The sequence below is a fragment of the Bactrocera oleae genome, chromosome 6 (assembly GCF_042242935.1).
Source record: "Bactrocera oleae isolate idBacOlea1 chromosome 6, idBacOlea1, whole genome shotgun sequence".
Classification (NCBI taxonomy): domain Eukaryota; kingdom Metazoa; phylum Arthropoda; class Insecta; order Diptera; family Tephritidae; genus Bactrocera; species Bactrocera oleae.
This window is the reverse complement of record NC_091540.1, coordinates 37604434-37631677: the sequence shown is the minus strand read 5'-3', so window position 1 is coordinate 37631677 and position 27244 is coordinate 37604434. Positions and strand designations below refer to the sequence as shown.

Below are 27244 nucleotides of genomic sequence, written 5' to 3'. Positions count from 1 at the left end.
AGTTTTCGTATTTCCACAAAAAAATGGATTTTCAGCTTCCTAATGTTTTTACTAAATTCCATTGGGTTTCAAATCTTTCACCCTAACTTTTCCTATTAAATCGTTCAAAAAATTATCTATGTGAATAAGGTTGAAGTTTGGTGCCGGAATGGAATTTCATATTTAAAAATGAAGAAATAATAGCTCTAAATCAGTTAATAATTATTATTTTTGCAGTCTCATAGAAAAAAATTTAGCTGCATTAAATCTAATGAACATGAATCTATTGTATTCCGACATAAAATCAAGAAAACGATCCTCAATATTTCAAGCTAACTTTATCGCATCAGTATGTTTCAAATTACTGCCTTATACAGTATTAAATTATTTGCACGAAAACGCCATTCAACTTTGACCTCTACTACTAGCTTCATTCTATATTTATGTTTATTGAGAGTGTTCAAGAGCACTTAAACGGATCAAGTAAACAAGTAATTTCTTGGAAAGGTCGGGTTTTCTTTTCTACAATAAAAATTTCATTGGAATTAATTATATTTAAAAACAAAGGACAGGAAGGTCTAAGTTCGGGAGTAACCGAACATGTTATACTCTCGCAAGGTTCGGAAGCTCAAAAATATTTATATTAGGTATTTGGGCTAAGGGAAGTATTAACCCGAATTTACCCATTTTTGGCACAAGGGCACAAAAATATTCTCCCCGAATTTCAATACTAGAATTCATAACCTAACCGATATGTTCGATAAAAAATCAGCCATATTTACTGTTGTCCACATATTTAGTGTATGGATCCTTAAAAAGCTATAGTCTGATTTCGACAATATGGGCGTTAGTTTAAATACTCTGAGGGCACTATTTGTGCAAAGTTTTACCCTATTAACTGCATGATGTTTTGATATGTATATCTGCAAAGTGAAAGAATCAGATAGAAGTTAAAATTTTGTTATATAGGCGTGGTTGTCAACTGAGTTCGCCCATTTTCACAATTAATCGTTTAAAGGCGTTTTTTGGGCGTGGAAGTGGTCCGATTACGCCAATCTGCAATATCGACCCCCCTTTGGTGCCAGGGAATACGTGCAAAAAGTTTCAACAAGATATCCCAATTTTTACTCAAGTTATCGCCACGGACAGACGGACGGACAGACAGGCAATCACTTGGATTTCAACTCGTCTCATCATCCTGATCATATACATATATATATATATATATAATTCTATATCTATCTCGATTAGTTTTGATGATACGAACAACCGTTAGGAGAACAAAGCTACTCTTATACAACATGTTGCGAGAGCATAATTAAAATAACATGGAAACAATTATGTAATATTTATGACCAAAACAAAATTTTAGTTTTTGTTGTCCAACGATATAGTTAACATTTTAACAATTAACAGAAACCATTATGATCTAAGTGGTATTGTGAAAAGGGGAAATCTGAGCAAATGTATAATATAAGAATATATACAGACCGCATGAAACAACGATAATAGTTAGTAACAGTATAGGCCATAATTAAGTTACCCTATTTCTCTGTCTGCAGCTGTATACTCACTTCACTGCCTATACGATATGACTAGCAAAACCATGAATAAGTATTTACGATATCTTCATGACTGCAGCGACGTGCGTAGAATGATTTCGGTAGGTACGCGGTCCAAGCCAATTGATAGGGCACGAGTCTTGACGGTAGCTAATCGGGGAATTTTGTGGAGCATTGTTGAGCAAAATTGCCTTTATCTGGCAATACAAGAGAATAATTTTAATACACATATGGAGATATGCAAACTTTAATCACGGCTACTGTTCGGGAAATAAAGTTGCACCATGTCGCTTCAATTTTTGCTGGCACAGTGCTGCAACTGAAATTAGCAAATGATGATCGCACAAATCGCAATGTACTATATATTTAGGTATAAGTAATGGGCATAAGAAAGCGTTATATGCATGTAGTTTGTGGCATGCGGCAAGCTCCGGGCAACTTGCAATAACTTGAAGGCCGTAATTATGCAAATGATCTCATTATGAATACAAACAAGAGTGGGCAACACGCGTAAGTTTTGTATATTTGGATGTGCATATGCAATTATTTATACCTAAATATGCATGACTTGGTAAAACTGTTTCCTTTGGTTTTTTATGGGTATATATATTCGGCAAGTGGTACATATGTATGTATAATTTACAGTTAATTTTGTTTTTTTTGTGCTTATTTTTATATAAGTCAAAGTAAGATCGCTCCCTTCACAAACTAAAAGTTTCTATCCTTACCTTAGGGTACTAACCTTAACTAGAACTGCCAAAGTTTCATGACATTTCATTCAATCGTTATCAAGTTATTGGTTTCAAAGTGAGCTATTTCCGCTATTACGCCTTAAACAGGGTTTTAAGTTTATCACGAAACTGGCCGATTCAAATCAAGTTGTTGTAAAAAGTCTTTTTATATTTGTGAAAGGTATTATATCTTCCGTGCAATCGAAGTTTACGTGTTTCTTGTCTGTCAGTATCAAAATGTTAGCGAACCGCCTCTACAGATGCGTTCCTCTAAATGAAGCTTATATCGAACTTACTTTCACTCAATAACAAAAAATACAACAGCTTAAACCCATGTGAAAATAATATTAACAATAGTGCTGTAGCTGTTTATTGCTCGAAAATATATCTAAGGGCTTTAATTAATTGCTAAGAGAGTAGGCCATCCTGCTCAGCGCCTTATGAAGGCAAACGTAAGAGTAAGAAATGCATATGAAGCATTGACTACTCCCTAAAACACACACTAATGGGAACATATTTGTTGTTGTAGTGATAATTATAACGGTATTATAGCCGAAAACACCCACAGATGAACATATATATGTACATAAACAAAAGCTTCTACAGCTGGGCCCTTCAAAAACACGCTTAGAACGGAAACGCCAACGGACCTATCCGTAAAGCAAAGTTTTTTGACCACCATTCATGCGAACATCAGCGAGCCGTTCGTTCGTTTGTCCATCAAATCGTTATGCAGCGCCACGCCTTCGCAAACGGTGCATCGTTTCTCCAGCTTGTTTAATGCACACGCATGAAATTCTCTTAAAGTGCATTCTTTCAATTATGTCGCTGCCGCCCAACTCTTTTCAAGAACATCTCTCCACTTGTGTACACGTCTTCAGCATGCGGTTTGTTTGCTCAGCCGCTTGACTTGCCACATGCAACATCAATGTAAAATCCACGACAACAAAGTTCGTTGTCACCGCCGCAGCCGCGCCAACTCGCCTCGCATTAACGCTTCGTGCAACTTCTTAAACAACAACTTTGTTGATTTTACGATATGTTTCTGCTTTTTGTTGTTGTTTTTTTTATATATTTTGTTCTTGCGAGTATTTTCCTTCAGCACTCAATTATTCTGCTGTTTATCCCGTTGCCTTTGCTGGCGATGTGGTTGTGTGTGTACTTTGGTCTGTTTTTTTGGCTTTAATGCTATTTGCGGTTGCATTTGTTGGTGAAGATGGCAGCTCTTTGTTTGTTTGTCCCAATTCTTTTCAGTATTCCATGCAGAAGAGACGAATGCACGCTTCTCTGCCGACATGCGCGAGTTTTGCTTTGTGCCCTCTTTAATGAGGAAAAGTGAAGATGTTGCCGCGCCGTCTGACATACATCTACACCCATTGTACATATAAACATTCATTGATACTCATTGAAATGCCAAATGTGTGATAGTATGTATATGCGCGATCATTTGCTCACATATGCATTAGGGAGTCCGCTATTTTCAAAGTTGACATTTTTTGCAAGGGCCATTAAGTTTTAGTTGTTGCCCCAACAATAAGGATTCAACGTAAACAAGATATTTACTTATAATTTTATTTTGCATTAAGACAACTTCAGTAACTGATCATTCATGTAATGCCATGTCGTATTAGACCAGTATAGAATCCTTTGAAAATAGTAAGCATTTAAAGAAATTCATAATGCGTTGAAACCCATTGGAAACGAAAGATAAAATATCAAAATTGAAAGGAAAAATTATATACGGGCGTGGTTGAATTTTTAAGGGTTAAAAATGATTTATCTCGATTTATGGCAAAACTACGAGTACTATAGATAATAGTTATATGGTAAAGTTGTAGGTAATGAAAAGATGTACATCTTGTGTATTAACACTCTTTTCATATAACCTCAAAAATAAAAATTCAAATAACACAGTTTTTGGGGCTTTTATTTTTATCTTGTACAAAAAATGTGTTTCTTTCACGAAATTTTATGTAAACTTACCTTGCTATGTCCCAGAGACACTGTATTTTTTTCAATTTAAAATATTAAGGACAAAACCGCATTTCGATTTCAAATTAGCTAGATGAAATAAAGAGGCAGCTTTGAATCGTTTAAACTTAGGAATTAACGGACACCCTAATATAAATACATACATATAAATAGGCAACAAAAGCATGCAAGTGTATGACATAGCTGGCATTCATATGAGAATGTGTGTGTGTAAACATTTATTTGTCATACATTTACCTTATATGTCCCAATCTTGAAGAGTTCATCAATCCACCGAAAAAACATACCTGCAAGAAAATTTAAGTAAATATGACTTTAATATCTCAGTAAGACATGAAAGTATTTAAATACATAGTACGTTGCATAAATAAGTATAGATATGTTTGTATGCCGTAAATATTTCTCTACTATAGACGAAGATTGGGAATATTGCTCGTTTTTAACACTTAGCTCTTAGTCCTTTGTAACGCTCAACTATGTCACTCTTCCGGCACTCTTTACTTTCTCCCACTCCTTTACGAAGGCGCTCCTAACCTTCGTCAAATATATTCATATTTGTGCATATCTAGTGGCTAACACGACATACTCTGTACCGCCCAACTGTCAATGCATAAATATGTTATGTATGAATATTTGAGCTGAATACAAAGAATCAACAAGTCCAGTCGTTGTTGAGTTATAAGCGTCAACAAACACGACTTTGTTTTATCTACACATATATGTACTTATACTTGTACTACATACATGTATGCTTGTATGGAGACGAAAAATAAAAGTAAACTTTTAGAAATTTCTTAATGAAATGTTAGCGTTGAGCTCGAGCTATTATCAAAAATATTATATATTATCCAATATGGGTTAACGGTTTAATTTACCGTTTCCTGTTTCAGAGGAGATAACGGTGAAGTATTGTCAACTTAATCGAAGAGGATGGGTATGGTATATGGTAAGTATAAAGCGAACCAATACTTAAGTTAGTTTTTTTTTTTTGAACATTCTCCATAGCTGTTAATGAAAAGCAACTAAATAGCCAGTCAATTTTTTTATACTCTCGCAACATGTTGCTAGAGAGTATAATAGTTTCGTTCACCTTACGGCTGTATGTATCACCTAAAACTGATCGAGTTAGATATAAGGTTATACAGATATCTTTATGAAATTTGGTACACATGTTTCTTGGTACCGCAAGGCAGTTGGTATTGCAGATGGGCGTAATCGGACCACTGCCACGTTCACAAAACGCCATTAATCAAAAACAAATAAATTGTCATAAATAAGCTCCACAATAAGATACAAGACTGTTATTTGGTATACAGAATCACATTAGAGAGGGGCATCTGCTGTTTAATATAAACATTTCAAAAAGTGGGCGTGGCCGCGCCCCCTAAAAGGTTTAATGTGAATATCTCCTAAGCTGTTAAGGCTATAATAACAAAATGCACTTAGAACCAATATTTTTTGCACCTCTATCGACAGTGTGAAAATGGGTGAAATCGGGTGACAACCCCGCCCACTCCCTATATAACGGCACTGTAAAAAACTACTAAAAGCACGATAAATCAAGCACCAAACACGCCAGAGTCATTAAATTTTAACTCTGGGATGGTATGAGATGACTTTATAGGAGCCGCCTACTCTTAGGTGAAAACCCATATCTTGGGATCCGCTTAATCGATTTTAACCGAATTCGGTATCGTATTACAACCACGCCTATTTCCCATATAACACCATTTTAAATTCCACCTGATTCTCTCCATTTCCATTATGCAAATCAAGCAAAACATATAAAGAAGTCTCAAACGAGTATACCATTTACTTTGCGAGAGTATAAAATGTTTAAAATGGCATATATAAATCAACATGAAAAACTGAGGCATTTAAAATACAGTATAATTTCACGACGAATATACTAATAAATCCGAATTTTCTAAAACAACGATTTTAAATTTCAACGTCGGTGCTTTCAATTTCTTTCTCTTTCATTTTACAAATTCTAACACAAATTTGAGCACTGGTCCCACATAATTTCAACAAAATAATTTTTAAATTCTGTGTAGTTATTTGCTTATACTGACACAAGTAGACATACGCAGTGCAAAATCTGGTTAGAGTAGCCAGTCCAACTATACCGGCAAACTACCATACAAACAAGCATCCTTACGCAAAAGGGGTGTAAGACTTCGAATCAACAGCAGCAACAGAATATTAACCATTTAGAATTGCACCACATAAAAATCACGAGTCCAGCAAACTTATATTCGCTCTTTTTATAACATAAACTGAGCGAAACGTCAGAAATTTTATAAAATATATATATGAATGTATATATAAAAGATCAGCATTATGAGCTGAGTCGATTTCGCCGTATCCGCCTGCCTGTCCGTCTGTGTTGATATGCGCGACCTGGTCACACAGTTACCGAGATATCGATTTAAAATTTTGCACACGCCCTTTTCTCATTAAGAAGCTGCTTATTAGTCGGAACCGCTAATATCGAACTAAAAGTTCTTACATTGAAAACTTTTCTGCGTCGCAACGATGCAATCTCCGAAAACATTATTTAGATCGGGCGACTACAGCAAATAGTTTCCATACAAACTGACCGATCAAAATCAAGATAAAGATCTTTTTAAACCCTTTAATGCTATAAGAAATGTCCCTGATAAGGGGTATTAAAGCTTCAGTTGAAGTTAATATTTCTATTCTAGCAACATGTTGCACAGAGTATAATAGGTTTGTTTACCTAAAGGTTTTTTGGATCACCTAAATAGTGATAGATATGGAGTTATATATGTATGTATGTATAAATGAGCAGGCGGACGAGACGAATTGAAATCCGCATCACTGTCTGTCCGTCCGTCTGCCCATGCAAGCGATAACTTGAATAAAAATTTAAATATCTTGATAAAACTTGGTACATATGTTCCTTGGCACCTTGGTATTGCAGATGGGCATAATCGCACCACCTACAAAACGCCATTAAACGAAAATATATAAAGTGCCATAACTAAGCACATAATTAAGATACATAACTATAATTTGGTACAGGGAATCGCAGTACCAAGTGACACCAGTTGGCAGAATTTTTTTTAAAATAGGCTGCGGCTCTGCCGCTAAATGGTTTAATGTTCATATTTTCCAAACCGCTGAAGCTAACTTCATAAATGCCTCCTTATCGGTCAACATGTAAGAAATCTTACTTTTAATTAAAATATAATATATGTACACCGAAATCCCATATTTTATCTTGCGAGAAATAAGATATTCGGTTACAACTTAGCCCATCCTTACTTATTATTGTTTCAAATGTATTCTATTGTATTGTATTGAAGAGCAATAAAATATCCAAACTAAGGCATTTTAATGTTATGTCATTAAAGAATATGCCTCAAGTAATACAACATCCCTCTCGCTAATATTTAAACTTTAACCTCCTTTTTGTTTATAGAAAATCAATTAATTCTATCATTGACCGGCACATGTCTCAAAAGTAGGCGTATGCGGGTGAAATCGGCCGTGCCACTCATCCGCCTGCGCTATAAAGTCATAGCCATATTGCAGATATTATCTATAACGTAGAGTATACACATAGACTTCATATCGAATTAATACAATGTACACATGGCCATAAATCAACAATTATCATTGCATTTTCTCTTGCCACTTTCTGCGATAAAATTAACGCACATAACTGTGTGTGCATGTATATTGTCAACACACCTTGTGGTGTTTACTGTTGCAAGCTTCGCCTGAAGATAGCGATTTTTCCATTTTTCTATTTAAAAAATTAACGCCAACAATGAATAAGCAATTTCTAAATGAGCTGCTGCGCAACAACAACAGCCATACAACTTTTAAGTTGGTGGCAATGATAAAAAGTTACTTTGATATCGTCACAACAACATGCCACATGCAAGTGGACATGTACGCATTGGCCAATGTGACCACTTAAGTAGTGGTGCCACACAAGAAACCGTTAAACAACATTTTCTCAATTGCATTTGGAGAATTTAGCTGGAAACGATAGCACTTGTCGCCTAGCAGCAGGTGTTTCATACCCAGTTGTTATCATGGCACGTTTTCGCCTCTTTGTTATTCTTTTTTGTTGTAATTTACAATAAATGTGCACCGCCGTGGTGATTGGCTGTTGATTTTTGTTAATTTTTGCTAGAAATCAGTTACAGTCAAGTTATTGAGAAATAAGATGCTTTGCTTGAGTGACAACTGTCAACAACTGCAACATCCGCAGCTTTGTATGTGTGTATGTACGAGTATGTATATATGTACAGGTTGGTTGAAAATTGAGTAGAGTAATGATAAATGGCACCACTAGCTCCAATTCTTGAGCTATTGCATAGCTTCTATCGCGGGCTTTGAGAGCGGCGACCTAATCAAGAAATTCCGTAACGGAAATAAACCTAACACGATTACAAAGTATACGCAAAATGTTTGCATACTTTTAGGTTACTCTTCGCATATCTCAAGCGGAACAAATCAAGTGAAGAGCAGGGTGATTTAAATTATTATACAATTACAATTTTTTTAATAACAAATAAAAATATTGAATTTAATAGAAAATTGAATTAATAAAAAATAAATTACACATTATTCGAAGTCATAATATACGTAACATTATTATTATTTTTGTAAATAGATACCCCACGTTTTGGAACAGTATCTCTTTTGAACAATCCAATTGAATTTAGGCATTTCAATCGGATTATCAATGGTGATAAATTTTCACTTATCTTGGCTGGAGATTTCAACATCAACTTCGCTGATAAAAATCAGAGTGGTTGCCAACTTTTCTTTCGGAAAATTTGAATTTGAAAATGAATAATAATCCACAGGAGTCCACAACAAAATATGAGACCACCATTGACGCTGTATTTTCCAGATATTTAGTGGATATGAAGTCTCAAACTTATGTTTCTTATTTCAGTTACCATAAACCCTTTGTTTCAATCAGCGATTAAAAGATGCCCAATCTCTCTGGAAATGACAGCGCAATTGCTAAACGTCAAAACCTCCTGAACTCAGGCAACTGTCAAAGTTCAGAAGGTCTGACGTTTAGCAATTGGAAAAAGAGCGACAACCAGATTTAAATCCTACAGAAAAATATGTGAAGAGAGGATTTGTTGCTGCTGTTGAAGAGCACTAGCAAAAATTAGAAAACAATGAAAATGAATGAAAACTTGAAATTGAAATGTATTTGATGAAATTTTTTGTAATTCCATTCTTAGTAGTATTAATTTTCAATTGAATATTATAAAATTCATTTGCTAATAGAAGGCTAACACATTTGGTTTTTTAAATTAAGTATTGAAAGTTCAAAAGTCAATTGTTTTAGTATATTACAAATCACAAAAGAGAGTTTAAATAGTTTCTGCATATATTTAACGGATACATGTATAATAATATTTAATCTAAATAAATGTTGGGTATTTTAATTTGAATTCCCAAAAATTATTATTTTGTCCGATCTGGCTAAAATGGAAAATGTTATAAAAACGCTTATTTCGAGGCGCCTTCACACTGGAATAAGTTGGGTATCCCTTTATCCCTGGTTTCAATGATAAAAATTCCTGAATGGCCTACATACCTATATTGTAAGATAATAAAAATATTTTAAGCAATATTAAGTTTTCATTTATTCAATAAAAGAAAAATATTTGTTTACTTATCGGTCACCACGCTCAAAAAGTGTAACTTGAATTAATATCAAAGAAAAACTTTGCATTAAAAATAAATAAATAATTGTAATTGCATAAGTTGATAAAAATGCTATGCAACGGCTTTACCGCGGCAGTCCCCGCATGCCACACTTATCTTTTTTTCTCAAGTTGGTACATCTGCCATAAGAACACATACAAAGTTACAAGTCATTCCCTCAATTTATTCATAGTTTACAAACCATTTAAAGTCGATGTGTCAGATTATTTTTTTAATATGGAAAAAATTGTATGTCGCGCACTGATTAGATTATTTGCTTTGAAGGAAAAAAAGAACAATTGTTAAAAGTGGATAAGGAGTCCTCACCGTCAAAACTCACCGTTGAATTTTGGACTTGTGAATTTTAACGTGGTCGTACTAGGACAACCAAAAACCGCAACCACACCAGAAATCATTGAGCAAGTTCATAAAATTGTTAGTGATGATCCAAGTTTAACTAAGCGTGAAATAGCTAATTCCATAGGCACACGTTAACAATTCCACAAAAACTGGATCGAAAACAAATTTCTCAACATAATTTGTAGCATTTTAAGCAGAATAAAACCGACTTCTTGCGTCGTTTTATAACTATGGATGACTTGGATCTATTACCATGATCCTCAATTTAAAAAAAAACCTTTATAGTGGACTGAAGCTGGTTGTTCAGCTCCAAAGTAAATGAAGCCACAACGATCAGCAAAGAAGGCTTGATTAGTTATGTTGAGATATTCATAATTCTAAAAACCAATCCTAGAATTTAGTAAAAAGTATGGTATTGCAGACTTCAAATCATTATCATCTTGTTACCATAAATAAAATGCAATTAAATTTTTGAAAAATTACCACATAATAGAAATTTCGAGATGTATGCACATAATCCCTCGACTGTCCTTGTATTCACACTACTTATTTTATGTATGTTCACATAAACCTTTTCAGAAATAATCCTTTGTTTCAAGAACTTACAGACATACAACAACTACAAGGAGAGTACAAAATTAAAATGTAAGAACAGGTAGTCGAAACTTGACGTGATTTGGAGACCTTATTAAGCCTTTTCATTTGTATTCAGGTAAAATTATGTCACTGAAGCAAAAGGTTTGCGCTAGGATGATAAAGGATGTGAATATAAAATCAGTGACCGTTTAATTTACGGATCATTCAGTCGGCAGATAATGAAGGTATAGCAGCAGTATCATAATTCATACTCAAGTAATATTCAACCTCAGTTTACACAAAAATGGGTAAAAATATCGAAAAGTACACACTACCCTACCAACTGTTTCTTTATAACGAGGAACTACGTCGTCCAAGCCCCAGAATAGTACGTCGCATTAAATCAAAAGTGGAGCTAACCGAAAAGTTAATTAACGAAAACATGAAAAATCTCGACAATTATGAAGGCGCAGATTTGATGGTAATAAATCGACAGGTGGATTTTAAGGAGGAATTAACGGCGAAAATTGAATTGATTAAGGAGTGTCACAAACGAACAAAATCACAAAAAATACAAAGCACTTGGTTATAGAAGTAGGGTATTACTTTGGTGAGATGACTCGACATATTGTCTAATTTTTAAATTCCAGACGAACCGGTTTGGATTCCTGCTTGCCATTAAACTCCAAACAGCTCTTATTTAATTTGTTATATAGTTAAGATTAATTAATTATTAAATAATTAGTTCATTTTGGGATATGGAATATTACTTCATTAATTTAAAATAATTTTGTGATAGCATTACAAGTTAAAGTTATTTTATTTAAAAATATATACTAAGTTAACAAAAAGTATTAATTTTTTATTTCTGGGTATGAAGTAATTGGCGCATTACGAAGATGGATAATTTTTAATAACATCTTAAAAAGAATGAAACTTACACTAGGTCCAGGACCAATGGACCACAAATGGCTGAAGAAAACTCAAGCCAAAGCCATTCAGTTCGAAAGCTACAACACAAATCAAGTTTGTTCAAAGGTACTAATTTTTCAGTATTATCTTAGTGTATGGGTTCCACACGACTTAATACAAAAAAATCTTCATGGACCGAATTTTCATCTGCTTAATCGCAATAAAATCAATCAATTTCTTTCATCGGATGGTTACTCGCCACAGTCGAACGGTGGTGAGCCCGCGCGTGTGGTGACCTCTTAATTCGGACCTATTCTGTCGACAATTGGACAGTCTGAAGTAAACAATCGCCCTAAATTATGTACACCACTAAAATTTAACTTATTTCTTTTGATGTTAGCTGACGTAGTAACTTCACAACTGGCGAACAACTTTTGATGATAAAAAAACGCTAATGATACCTAATAGTGTCTCCTGTTTATTGTCCAAGCTCAGCATTCGGCGAAGCAACCATTCAAAATTGTCACGCAAAATTCTGTACAGTAATCAAGAGTACCGAAGACGATAACCACAGTGGAGGCTAAAAGCATCAATTCCGACAGTTAGTTAAAATGAAAAAACTTTGCTAAAAGTGGATATCTCGAGATCTCACATTCGACGATTCTTCTGAATCCAAAACATTGACCAAAAAAAGTGTGCCAAAAGTGACTATATTTTAAGATGCGGATGACATAATTTTTATCGACTACGTTTCAAAATGGCCTGTTATCGGAGAGCGTAGAGAACTTCTTGTGTAGGTTTGCTTCGAACCTTAAATAAAGTTTTAAACCGGGGGAAGTCGTCTCACAACGAAGGTTCTTCTATGTTCTTTCCTATAATAAAGCGTTATTGGAATGTAAGTGTAAATGAAATATCGACCTCGATTCATATAAATCATCCACTTCTTTATATTAGAATGAATATAGCAAAATCTTTATATTAGAAACAGGAAATAAATCAAATCTATAAAATTCTCTAGAGTTCTGTTAAGTTGATATGGTAATTTAATAACCCCATACGATTCGCTAGAAAATTTCTTCAGATAGATCGATGATCCAAACTTATTTTCTACTGACGATCACCTAGCCTAACCGAAAAACTTACCAACGAGTATTGGCCAACACGCTTCTGTGGCTTACTTTAATGTTGGTGCATTTTCGTCTGCTCAACTTCAATTGCTTTCGGTTTGTTCTTCCATTTAATTAGAGTATCAATTGTGAGAAATTTCAAAACGATGCAAAACAAACCGAACGGATGTTGCACATTGAACCCGCCTATCGATGGATGGTGTGGTTGCATCAATTGCAAAGATGAATCTCGACATGCAACTGCATAAGCATACCCAAATACACTCAAAATACATTGTTACGTGTGGATATGTGCGAAAAGTATTACAACCCCGAACATGTCAAAATTCACACCGCACTACTTTACCCCCGCCTTCGACGTCACCGTCGCCCTCGCCCTCACCACAGTCCAGTCTGTAGTGCTTTTGCGATTCATTGCAATGTTTGATTGCAATCGTCAGTAATAACAATGGCAACAATCGCAACACACAGCCCCTCAATATCAGAAACAATGACAGCAACAACTACATACAATGCAGGAAAAAACAATACACCATGGCTTGCAACTCAAGTACTCAGAGCTGCGGTGTATATGTTTGCATATATGCATCAGTGGGTGCGTGTGTGTGTTGAGAGCTAGGGTATTAAAGTCTACAATGGCAAAGACTTCAACTGCAGCGGCAAAGTGTAGCCCCAAAGCATGTAGTTGCTATAGTTGTGGTTGGCGTAGCTATACATGTGAGTATAGTTGTTGTTGCCGTACGCTGCAGAGTTGCATGAAAAATGGATCTGCTCCAGAAGATTTCAGTAATCTCATTCGTCACACTTGGTTGCTCAAGTACGAATTTATGCTTTTTTCTAATATATTTTTAAATTGTACCAGTACAAGTAGTTCTCTGGCCGGCTCAGCCCGAGTGCAATACCATTGGAAATACACACATATAAACGTACGTAATCAAGTATTTTCACATATGTAGGTATATGCAACGATAGGTAAGCCACTTGTAGCATTGCCACTCACCCCGACCCCTTCAAGTAAGGGGCAGCGTGAAAAGTTGATTCGTTTGCTTGGCTGATTTTCGAAGCCCTAGAAGAATTATGAAGTGGAAAAGCTTGTTGGCATACTCAGCTAGAATACAAATGCAGGGAGGCTCTTGGATACACACTCTTACATATGTATGTATAGGTTCAACTTGAGCTATTTGCTTACACTGCCACTTGTTTGGAACTTAGAGCATTGTGCGGTAACTATCGGTATTGTAATTGTTACCACCTCCGAACTATCAGCTTAGTAAAAACGCTCACCACATCAACAGACGCACATGTGAATGTAGCCAATTCAAGAATGTTACGCCAGAGTGCACAGAGCATGATATCTGCAGATGAGGTTTGGCTATTTTTATGCATACAGCCAACATTTGGGCATTCGTAATACATCTTGCCACTCGGTGTCTTTATTACCTTACTTTGCGGCAATTAGTACTTTCATGCCGATCACCTGTGTTGAAACTAATGCCTTTTTTGTGTCATGCTGCATAGTTATATAAGAAGCCACTGCTTAGATTTTATTCACAGTCTTGACTTCCCCTCAACATTCTACTTTTCATTTCATAATTTGAGAGTTCTTAGCTTAGAGGGTTATTTCGAATCGGAATGTTTTATTTGATAGCTGTTTTGTAAAGTTTGATTTTATAAACGCTTGAGAGAGCAAGGTAACTTTCAATACCAGCCATTACATTAATTAAAAATTTTAATTTAGTTATGTCCAAAAACTAACCTAAATAGAAGATAGAATAAAATTGAATTTCTATGCAAATAAAATGTTTCTTGTAGCGTTTTCTTTTGTCGATGAAAATGTTGCAACATTACATAAATGCTTCATTACTTTTTGTAAAAATTATCAATTTTTTTACATGATAAAATGAAGAAAGCAAACCAACTCATTCGCAATTTTCATTATCCAACTATAATCAAAAGAAAAAAAATCCTGAAAATATGTTGAGAAAAGAACACACAAATTTTATTTTCCAAGCATATGTTAGACCAAAATAAATGCAACATTTTTGTGAGAAAAGAAAACCTTATAATTTCACAGCCGATATGCATTAATCTGAGAAGTCTTTTCTATCATCTGACCAATAAATACAAGGTGTGTTTAAAGGAAAAGATGAATTTTGAATTTTTTTGAAAATTACTTATTTATTCATCAATATCTATTTAGCTCCCTTCAAAGTAATCACCCTCGGATATAATACACTTGTTCCAACGCTTTTTCCAATATTCGAAACGCTTCTAAAAGGCGCTTTCTTCGATTCTGACTTGATCTCATCAATTGTGGCAAAACGCTTTCCTTTCATTGGTTTCTTCAGTTTTGGCAAAAGAAAAAAGTCGAAGAGAGCCAAATCTGGTGATTCCGTTGGTTGAGGCATTATTACGGTTTTGTTTTTGGCAAAAAAATCACGAATAAGCATTGATGTTTGAGCTGGTGCATTATCGTGATGTAGAAGCCACACGTAGTTCACAGTAGAGGATTGCCAGTAGGTACGGTTATCGATAGTTGGAGTATATATAGAATTTTACTACACTCTTCTTACCTTTCAGGTCAAGCTCGTGGATATAATAGTAGACCCTAAACGGACCTCGGTTTTAACCGGCAAGTTTATAAATTTTCCAGTAGATATTCAAGTTTTAATTAATAGTTACATACGTTAAATCGATTTATCACTTTAAGTTGGATCCTCATGTTATAAAGGCGAAAAAGAGGAGGTAGAGAAACTTCTGGCAGAGCGACTGACTGAAAATATGATTCGATCCCAATAGGTGTATAACTGGCTAAGATAATGGAGCCCAATAGGCTTGATTAAATTTAGATGGAAAGAATGGCAAGGGAACAGCGAGGGACGGATGATGAACAAAATGTACTACAATTCTTATGCGTAGAGCTAACCGGCAAAAGCTTTCCTTGTCCCAAGAAAAAATATAATCTATAGGAGACGGTGGTAAGGGTTTTATACGTAGACGCAAAAACTGGAGGGGCACGATCCCGCATGAGGTGCATTTGAAGCAAATAGGTTGAATCGTGCATAACGTCTGCAATATAACGGTATCTTTTGAAGATTGTCCAACCGACAAAAAAAAATAAACCTCTTGGAAAAAGTCAAGCTGGTTTTGAATACCTTCGCTAAGGGTATGGTCAACGTCATACTACGTTGGTGAGTTAGCAAAGTAAAATCATATGGTAGATCTAATCTGGTGTGGATTGATTTTTCACATCGGCTGGTTGTAGCAAATTATTTAGAAAAGTGAAAGCTGAAATGCTAAAGTATTGAATGAATTTTTTGTAAAGCCAATACAATTATTTTATATCAACCTAGATTACTTTGATCAATCTTTGTAATTATTTGAAGGGCACCATACCAAATAGTTATATTTACGTTTAAGTTAAAATTACCTTTACCATTACAACTATTTTTTATTTGCAACAGATTTATTGTCTCTATTCATTTTAAAGGTTTTTAAAGCTCATTGACAATTAGTCCGAATCCAAATAATCACAGGGGATTTTTATACCACCTACTTTAATTAGCAGACTAATCCGCAAAGCGCGCTTCATTTCTAGCTTCTGCTAATGAAATTAACAACCAAATTTCATCTGTTAATCCTGTATTTTATAAATGTATATAAATGTGTGTCTCAATCATATGATTACACTCGATGTGTGGCAAGGCGAGCGAAATTGACTAGTATTGGGAGGTAAATTTATCACGGGCGGCTTTTAAAGTCACACTAACAATGCGAATGAGCTCATTTATGTGTACAGTATTTCCTGAATAATTGCTCTCTACCAGTGAATTGAATTATACAATTTTTTGTACAACCTAATTTTAGTTTTTATACCCTCAACAGGGTACATTAAGTTTGTAACACTCAGAAGGAAACATCATATATTTTATAGGCTATGTAAAATGTATGTTTTTATAAATATATAAATGATCAGCCTGACGACCTGAGTCGATTTAGCCTGGCCCGTCTGTCGGTATATACGTCTCTCACTCTTGCAGACATCCTTTTCTTCCCACAAAGCTGCTTATTTCTCGGAACCGCGGATATCGGAACACTATAGCTTGTAGCTGCCATACAAACTGAACGAGCAAAATCATGTCTTTGTATGGAAAACCACGGCAACGGTTCAGTAAATTGTAAATTGTTCAGATCGGACCACTATGACAAATAGCTGTCATACAAACCGCTCAAAATCAACTTTAAAAAAAAAATCAAATTGCAACTAAAGTTACTCGTAACGTTTTTTCTTGTTTAATTTTTTGACCGATTAGAAAGTTTCAATAAACGCGGACGAATTAGGTGGAGCACACTGTACCTATTACTATGATAATACTCTGGGGTTAAACGTACATGTGTTATAATACTATCAGTTTGAATTACTGATTTATTATTGCCGGTGATGTTAAAATCTTCTGTACTGTTGTGGTAGTCAGAGCCATTCGTGAAGAAATGAGGATGTTAACGGCAGAGCATTTGTGAGCTGATAATTTATAATAATACTAATACAACACAACATACCATATTTACATATGCAATTTGGTAAATCGGAATGAAATTTAAACCAAATGTAATACGCCGAAATGAAGCCGTAAATGCAACACAATTGAAAGGCGTCGGAAAAATCAGCCGAACCGTGCGCGAACTAGTACGAGTGTACATAACTGCGTACCGTGTTTTGTATATTTACCTATGTATATAATATATGTATATACCCGTATATACATTTATATGATAGATATGTATTTTGGCTTGCCATTAGGCATTTGTCGAGGTTAAACGGTGGATTAAAGAGTGCTGTTGCCAGTTGAGGCCGCCAATTGTCGATAGCGGTAATTAGCTAGCAACTCATTTTTATTGCGTGGAAATTGAATGATGGGAATAACAGTTTTAAGTATGCATTTCTGTTACTCAGTTTAATAAAAATGCAGTGTATTTGCATGAAATCGAAACGAAAGTGACTTTAGTTGACTACTGTGCTCCTTTTTGGCCGGGGTAAGCCAAATTATGAGGTGTTCAATTGGATTAGTAGTAAAACTGCCAACGAAACATTCAAATTACCGTTATTTAATGGCATTATAAATAGTAGAGAGTAAATTGAAATTGTATACACAGGCAGACGGACATAACTCAATCGACTTATCTCGTCATGCTTACCATTTATACTTGTATATGTACTTATATATATTATAGGGTCTCTGAAGTTTCCTTCTGGGTGTTACAAACTTTGTTGTAAATTTAATATACCCTGTTCAGGGTATAAAAACAATTTGTGGAATAGACGTAACTACCATATATGTATATGTTACATATGTATAACACAACAAGCTCTACAGATTTCCCAATTATACACTTCAATAGCATTAATTATTGTTTGCAACTCGCTACTGTTGTACTCCTGCATTTATGTGCTTGCGTATATTGTTAAGCTACTCGCTGATATGCCGAACTTAGTGCGATATTCCCACACGCCGCATGTACAAGTGTATACCGACTCACGCACGCAACAATGTTGCACGAACTGCCGCGTAGTCAGCGCTTCGCTGCCGCTGTGTCGGGCACACCAAGTGAATGGCTGATTGATGCAGGATTTGGTGCACAATTGAATAGCAAATGCTAATAAGCATCGGTACCCACACACACACACATACATGCATACAATGCTAACTTTTCGCTTAACAAATTGAAAGGCACGAACACAAAAGTGCTGTCTTCGGGGATTTCATAATTAAGAACAACATGTTTGTGCATAATGACAATTATAATGGCTGCCGCCGCACTTGCAACTGCCGCTGGTGGTCGAAATTGAGGTGAATTTAAATACATTAAAACACTTACATACGTCATAACGATAGTCAGTTAAGTGCGTAAATTTAAATGTTCATTAATTTAAATTTTTTATAGTTTTTTTTCTGGTTCAATTTCAGTGCTCAGTGTTACACCTTTGGCTGTGAATGAATTTTGCATTTTGCGTTGCATTAATTGGATAATGCACTTGTTATTGCATTGTGATTATTTCGTAACTCACATCCGGCTGTGCGGTAAATGCCCGCGTCCCTTGTGGCAAGCATTATTATTTCGACGCTTGTTTGTTTGAGATTTGTTGACGAACGGATTTTGATCGCGTTTTTGCGCTTTGCCATCCACGTCGCCGCTAGCGGTAGCTGCCTGACAGGCCGCGGCACAAATTGCAAAGCAGCAGTAAAACAAAATAGGTGAAAGTACCGTAATTCGAAGCCTGCGTCGGTGTAATGCGTTGCAATTGCACTTTATGCAAAAGAAAACTATGAAAAAAAAAGAAACAAAAACGTCGAAAATATTTAACCAAAACAGCTTTGCGAAAAACATTCCGAAATGCAACAAAATGCCGCAACAAAACAAAACCACACATGTGTACGAAAAAATAGCAAAATAGCATCAGCCAGGACAATGGTAACAGCAAACAGATTAAAATCGACGGCTTGCGAAACTTTAACAATCAAATGGAAATATGCAAATAAAGGCAACCGTTTTAAATAGGAAGTAGCAAATGCTGAAAAGCGAAATAATACGACTCTATGAGAGTGTTATGTACTTTTGGTGCTGGCGAAGCAATGCGAGCGCGTTTAAATTATTGTGGAAACTATAAAAAAACAAGAAAACCCGTAATCTTCGGTTGCACCGTACAACAACTTTGATCGGTCATTTTGTATGGCAGTTATATGTTATGAGCAGGTTTTTATTGACAGACTGGCGGACAGATGGACAAATCGACACAGCTCGACACGCTGATCATTTCTATATATAGGGTATAAAGGTATTCAGGGTATAAAAATAGTAATAAAATCAGAAGTAACAACTAAAGGAGAAAACAGCAAACTACTAAGAGTAGTTTGTTGTCGCGTTTTTTTACAAAATATTATAGACTTATAACTGAAAAATCTATCGGCCTATATAGACCAATAAGTGTAATCTTATTCCTTCTGAAGACACTCGAAAATATTCTAGATGCCTACATTAGAGACAAGCTTTCATCGGTTAGCTTATCCGCTGATACTACCCATATTCACTAACCTTAAATATAGAGAGAGATCTAGAGCATGAGGATATTACACGAGGCGTTTTTTTTTTTTTTTTGATAAAAGCAATGTCTCTAATGGCGCCATCGTGAATAGTCTAGAAGCAGCCCGGGTAGAGCCCGCTATCATAACATGGATAAAAGTACTACTGAGCTGCATAAAGATTAATACAGAATGAAACGAAGCCGGATTTATCAAATCAACTGAGGATCGAAACAAAGACCTGGAAGTTATTTTGGACAACAACATGGAAACTCAATGTGGAAGTGAGGGTGAAAAATTCCAGTGATGCTCTCTAGAGTGTTTTAAATCACTATAAAAGAGAATGAATGATGTTTTTAGCGCTTTCTTTTTGTTAAGTTGTCCTTAATTACTATGCCGAAAATGCGCAATTTGTCAAACAGTTTGCTTGCAACAGCTGTTGAAATCAGTCGAATGTTAGAAAAGGCTTATGGTAAATCTATTCTATCGAAAATCCAAGTCTACGACTGGTACAAAGGCTTTATGGATGGTCGAGAAATCGTCGAAGACATGCCTCGTTCCGGTCGTCCTTCGGCGTCTACCACTGACGATAACATAAAAAAAGTGAAGGAAATCGTGATCGAAAATCGTCATTCGAGTGTTTGAGAGATAGCACGTAAGCTAAACATCGGCCGTGAAGCAGCTAGTTTGATTTTGACCGATAATTCGGACATGAAACGCGTCAATGCTCGACTTGTTTCTAGTTGTGAACGATTTTAAAACTCGTTCAATACCATCGGCCGTAAAATAAAATTCGTCGAGGGAACTGTAGGCGATCCCGGATAGTGCCTACAAGGCATGTTCGATGATTGAAAAAGATGTGGCATATTTGTATCGCTTCAGAAAGAGCATATTTTAAAGTCAACAAAATAAATATTGATGAATATAAAAAATGTTTTGTTTTATTCACAATTTCCAGAAACTTTCTAGTCACAAGGTACGTCGATAGCCAAGCGGCAATTAAAGTAATAATCTCTCATCGCATTACGTCAGAGAATATACTTAGAAACGAAATATCCGATAAGATTGCCAAAAATGTCAACCGCTTGATTACCGAACCAGTTCAGGAAGTCGCTAAAATTATACACCATGAAGTTTCCGAAAGAGATAAAAGACGGATCAAGGTGAGATGGAATGCATTAAGGGAATTCAGGATCACCAAGCTCATGTGCAAGGAAACGAAAGGAAAACACACATGCTTCTTTCTCACACGGCCTCGAAAAGATTGCGGAACGGTTGTTCGCCTAGTCACAAATCACAACTTACTGGCATTACATTCGAGCCGAATGGGCATTATTAACCATGATGTAGACAGTGCAGAGAAGCAGGCATAAAAGTGACGCTGGAACGCCTCCTCTGCTTCTGTCCAGCCCCTACTTGAACTTGGCTTAGATATCTAGGAGCTTCGCAGTTTAAGGAACTGGATAAAGTATTAGAATTAGATATCAAATAACTATTAAACTTTGTAAAAAGCGTTGACGTGTTGTACGACGTAAACTTCAGCTAGTCATAAACTGAGCCTCCATTTGGCATTGTAAAAGACCGGTAGTGTTTGTTGATGTTTAAAGTCCAAAAAATCAAAACCTATCGCTACGCTCTGTTTGCCATTTTAAATTACAAGAAAAAGTATAGTACCACGACGCTTTAAATGTTAAAAAGTGATGTATGGACAGTCTTTAGCCGTATAAAAATTTGGGCCATTCCAGACGCGTCGATCCGTCATGAGAACGGTACTAATCTTAGTTTACACATACGACTGGAAAAATATAAATACGAGTATGCCCATAACAATTAAGCTCACTTTTCAGATTATTTCGCTGGGTATTTATTAAGTGTTCCCTTTTTTAGGGCCTCATTTTCCACCCAAGTGCGGCCGAATAAACACCGCTCTTTTTGAATCTGTGCCCGAGCTGTCAAATTCCTTTCATATTGAGAGCCGTAAAAGATATCCGTCTCAACCGACTGATGACTTTGAATTCACTGATATTGTAGTTTCTGAAGACGAAATCGCAAGTTCCTATTATGGCCTTTATTACATTACGAGATTTCTTCCCTTTCCTCTTTTGTGAAAATAGAGCCCAAAGTATCTTCTATTCAATATAACGCAAAGCTAGTTAAGTTAAGCTAATACAGTGCAATCGTCAATCTCTGTTTGTGGTAATTGTTATCAATCAGATGGCACTGGATTTCGACGGAAGATTCTATAAGCTTATTAACAACCTAATTACACAGAAAACAGTATTCATTATTATTTTGAAATTCGCTTACTTCAACTTGGATATTACTAAATGTATATCAGATGACATAGTTATTATCTCTTACGACTATTTCTGCAAATATCGGTATTTGTATTCGTTATTGTTGTTATTAGAGTAGTAAACTAGTTTCTATTTAAAGACATGATCAGGCCATATGATTTCAATGTGTGAGTGTGCGCAAGTAGTCGGTTGCATGTTACATGCGGCAAGTTTTGTTGCTATGATGTGCTAAATGTGCATGCGGTTAGCTTCATTACATCGCACACTGTAACCGCTAACCGCACGTCTATTTCACCTCTCCGACTGCTAGTATTTCATTTCGGCTGCAACCGTTGTGTTGCAGCTATCACAAACTGCCTACACAGTAATCACTTCGTTCCTTTCACCTTTGTCACCCACCTTTGCGTTGTGATTCCTTGAGCTCATTTTGTCACCGCGAATGCTTTTGTTGTTGTTTTCAACGGCTTATGTTGTCGTGAATACACAAAGAAAAAAATTTCGCTTAGAGAGAATACACATTCAAACAATAAATATATTTGCTCGTATGTTGGTTGGTATATACGGTATAACTAAGTGCAGCTTTAACTTGGTGGACAAGTATGCATTATATTCCGAAAAAAAGCTGAGTCGTTATATATTATACATATAATTGTAATATATCAACTAGACCTTTTTTTATTTATTAAATTGAAAACGCAAAAGTTGTATATTTCAATAGAACACTCAAAATTTCCTGAATAATAATTAAAACAAGAAGCAAGTAAGTTCGGGTACAACCGAACATTTTATACTCTTGCATCTAACAAGGTTCAAAGCCGGCTAAATACCTTCTATAGGAAATATGGGGGGCAGAGAAATAGAAGGAAAGAAGAACCAATAATTTTTGGCATTGCTTGAGAACTTATTTTCTAGCAATTTTATAAATATATAAATGTAAACATATGCATGTAGTAAAGTCAGCCGGACGTTGAATACCTGTTATGTTAGGGCTAAGCCAAGTTTTTGTCCGATTTTATCCATTATAGGCACAAATATACACAATTATTAGAATACCACACTCCCTAAATTTCATTAAAATAACTAGCACATTGACCGCACATTGATTATGTCGTATAAAGTCAACTCGAAGTTCGATAATCTTTGTATTAAGTATATGGGGGCTAAAGGAAGTATTGGCCCGATTCGGCCCATTTTTGACACGAGGGTAAATTATTATAAAAGAATCATTATACCCGAATTTCGATAATATATCTCACAGATTGACCGATGTTTTCGGCAATAAGTCAGCCACACCCTCTGGGATCCACATATTCGGTATGTGGGGGCTTGAACAGTTATGGTCCGATTTTCGCAATTTTTCGACTCGAGATTACATACCTCAAAGGCACTTTTTGGGCAAAGTTTTAACTGAATATATATATTGGTGCTTAATTTGTGTACTGGAAAGTGAAAGAATCATATGGAATCTAAAAATGTTCTATGTGCTAAGTAGGCGTGGCTTAAGTCCGATTAGGTTAGTACCGAATTTGGTTGAAATTGATTGAGTAGTTCCGGAGATATGTGTTCCCACTAAATGTGGGCGGTGACACGCCCATCGTCCAATTTTGACCCCGGCTTCTATGAAGCCCTATTTTCCAATCCCAGTTGTAAATTTTAATGTCTGTGAAACATTTAATTAATGACTGCTTACTTAAAGCGTTTTATAGGTTTTTTATTAAGGGCATTTTGTGGGTGTAGTAGTGATGCGATTACGATCTACCAACCTTTTTTGCCAAAAAAACACGTGTAAAAACTTTCATTACGATTTCTCAATTCTTACTCGAGTTACAGCTTGGACGGACACACGTACGGTTAGACAGTCAACCGGATTTCAATTCGTCTCTTCACCCTGATCAATTATATTATTATTATATCAAATATACGAACAACCGTTATGTGCACAAAAATATTACACTTTGTAGCAACATATTGCAAGAGTATAAAAACGTTAACTTTGGCTGGACCGAAGCTAAAATACCATTCACAGGTAAATTTCCTATAGCATAAAAGGGTATCAAAAAATATTTTTCTTGATCAGTTTGCGTGGCAACTATATGCTATAGTTGCGTGATCTGCACAATTTCTTCAAAGATTTTGGTGATGAATAGCTATCTATGCCAAATTTCGTCAAGATATCTTGCTAAATAAAAAAGTTTTCCATACTAGGAATTGAGTTGGATCGGTCAGTTTATATGTTAGATGTATGCTATAGCTATCCAATATCGCCGGTTCCGACAAATGAGCAGATTCTACTTGTTCCCGTATATACAGACAGTCAGACACACTAACAGCCAGACATGACGTAATCGACTCAGCTCGTCATGCTGATCTGTTATATTATATATGTATATACTTTATAGGATCTCCCACATTTTCTTTTGAGTGTTACGAACATCGTGACATACTTAATATACCCTGATCAGAGTGTATTAAAATCAGTAGTAATTTTTATTTGCAAAAAAAATTTGGATGAAAAGTAGTTTTAATGTTAAGGTTAATACAAAAAGGAAGATATACATATGTGTTAACACCATAAAAATTCTAAAATTTTGTCATGCATGCAATATTTATTTCTCTCTGTGCTCATTGCAAGCGATGTGAAACCCAAGGACATCATCTGCATGCGATATATTATATTTCGCTTGACTTTTATTACACCTTTGCTTATTTTGCGTTCAACTCTTTCATTTCAATCCGAATCGAAATACGTATATGTATGAATGGTAAAACCTCTATTATATATATTATTGTACATAAACATATGTATACATATACAAACTTCTACCGCTATGTATACATAAGTTCAGCTGTTTATTCTGTTTGCCACCTCGTCGCTACTCTACAAGCGTTAACCCGCTCTAATATGTAGCAAACGATTTTTTTACTCACATGTGGACATAACATATATATTATACAAGTAAAATACATTTGGTGCTTAACCTTTATAAATAAGCCTTCCAAAGGATACAGCAAGTCAAGCACTGAAATACTCTTCTTTGCAAACAATCACGATTCCGCTTAATATGGCAATAATGAGGAAGCGATGTAGCGATTAAAATCATTTAATTCGCCATTTGTGCAATTTCAATATCTAAAAGTACTTAAAGTACACCGTAATGATTTTCAAAGGTTGAATAAACTGAACTAACAGTCATATATTAGTAATGTATATTTAAACTGATGTATTAGTTCGTGTATACTCAGACAGCGGACATGGCTACATCCACAAAGCTTCACGCGGATAATTTATACATATGTATATACTTTATAGGGTTTCCAACGTTTATTCGAGGTGTTACAAAATTCGTGGCAAACTTAATAAACATTCCATTGTATAAAACTTTAGTTAGCATAAAACAATATCCGAAACTTGAGAGCTTTTTGTAATTAAAAATACTCGACCAAAATTCGAAAATGTTGCTATAGCAGGTTCTATTTTTCAATATTATGAATAATAATATTTCAGAAAAAAGTTATCAGTTCGAGTTCGATGATAAAAATCTGTTGGTTATTAGGAATATAAAAAGTTTCAACGTTAAATGGTTCAAAGGTCTTTTCACAGCTGGTCACTATTATTAAAAACCAGTAAACATAATGACTTGACATAAAGTTCTTTCAAAGCCCATTTAAACATAATTTTAATTACCTATAAATTTCAATAGATATATTTATTCTGATACTACATAGAAATATTCTCGTATTATCCATCTAATTTTTCCCAATACGTTGTTTAATAAAAGTCAAACTTTTGGCTTTGCCACAGCTTTCATTCTCCCTAATCATAAGTAATTTTCAATCACACTTCTTCGCATATAAAGTTTCTTTTTTTCTATTCTCCTCATCTTGATACCACTTCGCTTGTTGAGTTGATATTTTAGCTGTCCTGCAAAATCTGTTTCTTGTTCTGTATCGAGCGCCATTTGCAGATCGCTTGTATCCGAATATTTTTGGTTATACGTCAATAATTGCTGTGTCAGTAGTAATTTGCTCCTGACCAAAGTGACGGCACCTGCCGTACATTTTTTGAGCGATTGTCTATATAAATAAATACGATACTGCAGTGAATATTTCAACTTCTGGTCCTTCGGTAGTTCTTCTGTTTTTATCGTCATTTTTTAGAACGATAATAGCGCCTTGAAAGCTAGTGAACCTATGATGACTGTAGCTCGAGCGTCCTCTTTATTTATAGGTTGAAAGTTTAATGAGGATACAACTTTTCGCGCAGGTAATTATATGTGTACTGATTTGGGAAGACAATGGTAATAATAAATGTATATTTGCCCTTGAAAAACTATTATGCTTGAATATTGAAATCACTCAATTAATTGTACAAAAGGAGAGCGATAAACTAGAGCTTGTTTAAATGTTTACCAAATGTTTATTCCAAAAGAAAAATTTCCAGGGTGGGTCTTCTATTCCCATTATCATTATTGTAAATACAAGGCGAACGGAACTCGGTTCGTTGTTTTTTTTTTTTTTTTTATTGGCATTTACATAGCGGTCTTAATAATTAAAAGAGGATTTTGTTACTGATGCAACAGATCGTACTCACTGGTTCGATACGTCACAATACTCGCTACGTTTGTACTTTTTCCACCGGTCTCAAAACTCATGTTGAAACGCTGGAGACCCTATAAAATAAACATGTAAAAGATCATCGTGACGAGCTTAGTCGATTTAGCCATGCCCGTCCGTCTATCCGTTTAACGTGCCCTAGTCCCTCAGTTTTTGAGGCATCGTTGAAGTTGCTCATTTGTTTTGTCAGAATCAACAACTATACAACTGTATCATATAGCTGCCACAAACTGACCGATCGAACTCAAGCCCTTGTATGGAAAAATGTTTTATTTGAAAAGACATCATCACGAAATTTTGCAT

The 27244-nt window shown here is 35.3% G+C and overlaps 1 protein-coding gene and 2 long non-coding RNA genes across 5 annotated transcripts in view; 1 reads left to right on the top strand and 2 right to left on the bottom strand.

The window, feature by feature from the left end:
* Positions 1–27244, bottom strand: part of RhoGEF64C (Rho guanine nucleotide exchange factor at 64C) — a 230316-nt gene that overhangs the window by 183551 nt on the left and 19521 nt on the right. Inside the window, exon 2 of one of the 3 annotated variants that reach the window (XM_070112194.1) lies at positions 4502–4551. The exons of the other annotated variants lie outside the window; for them this stretch is intronic. The gene's annotated coding sequence lies outside the window, so the exon portion shown is untranslated. The remainder of the gene's footprint in view (positions 1–4501; positions 4552–27244) is intronic. 3 annotated transcript variants of the gene reach the window in all.
* LOC138857804 (uncharacterized) lies at positions 9604–10764 on the bottom strand. The gene is made up of 4 exons (XR_011396999.1): positions 10317–10764; positions 10179–10253; positions 9945–10116; positions 9604–9866 (listed from the first exon to the last, which is right to left on the bottom strand). It is a non-coding gene; the product is annotated as an uncharacterized lncRNA (long non-coding RNA).
* LOC138857815 (uncharacterized) lies at positions 11793–12834 on the top strand. The gene is made up of 2 exons (XR_011397012.1): positions 11793–12163; positions 12225–12834. It is a non-coding gene; the product is annotated as an uncharacterized lncRNA (long non-coding RNA).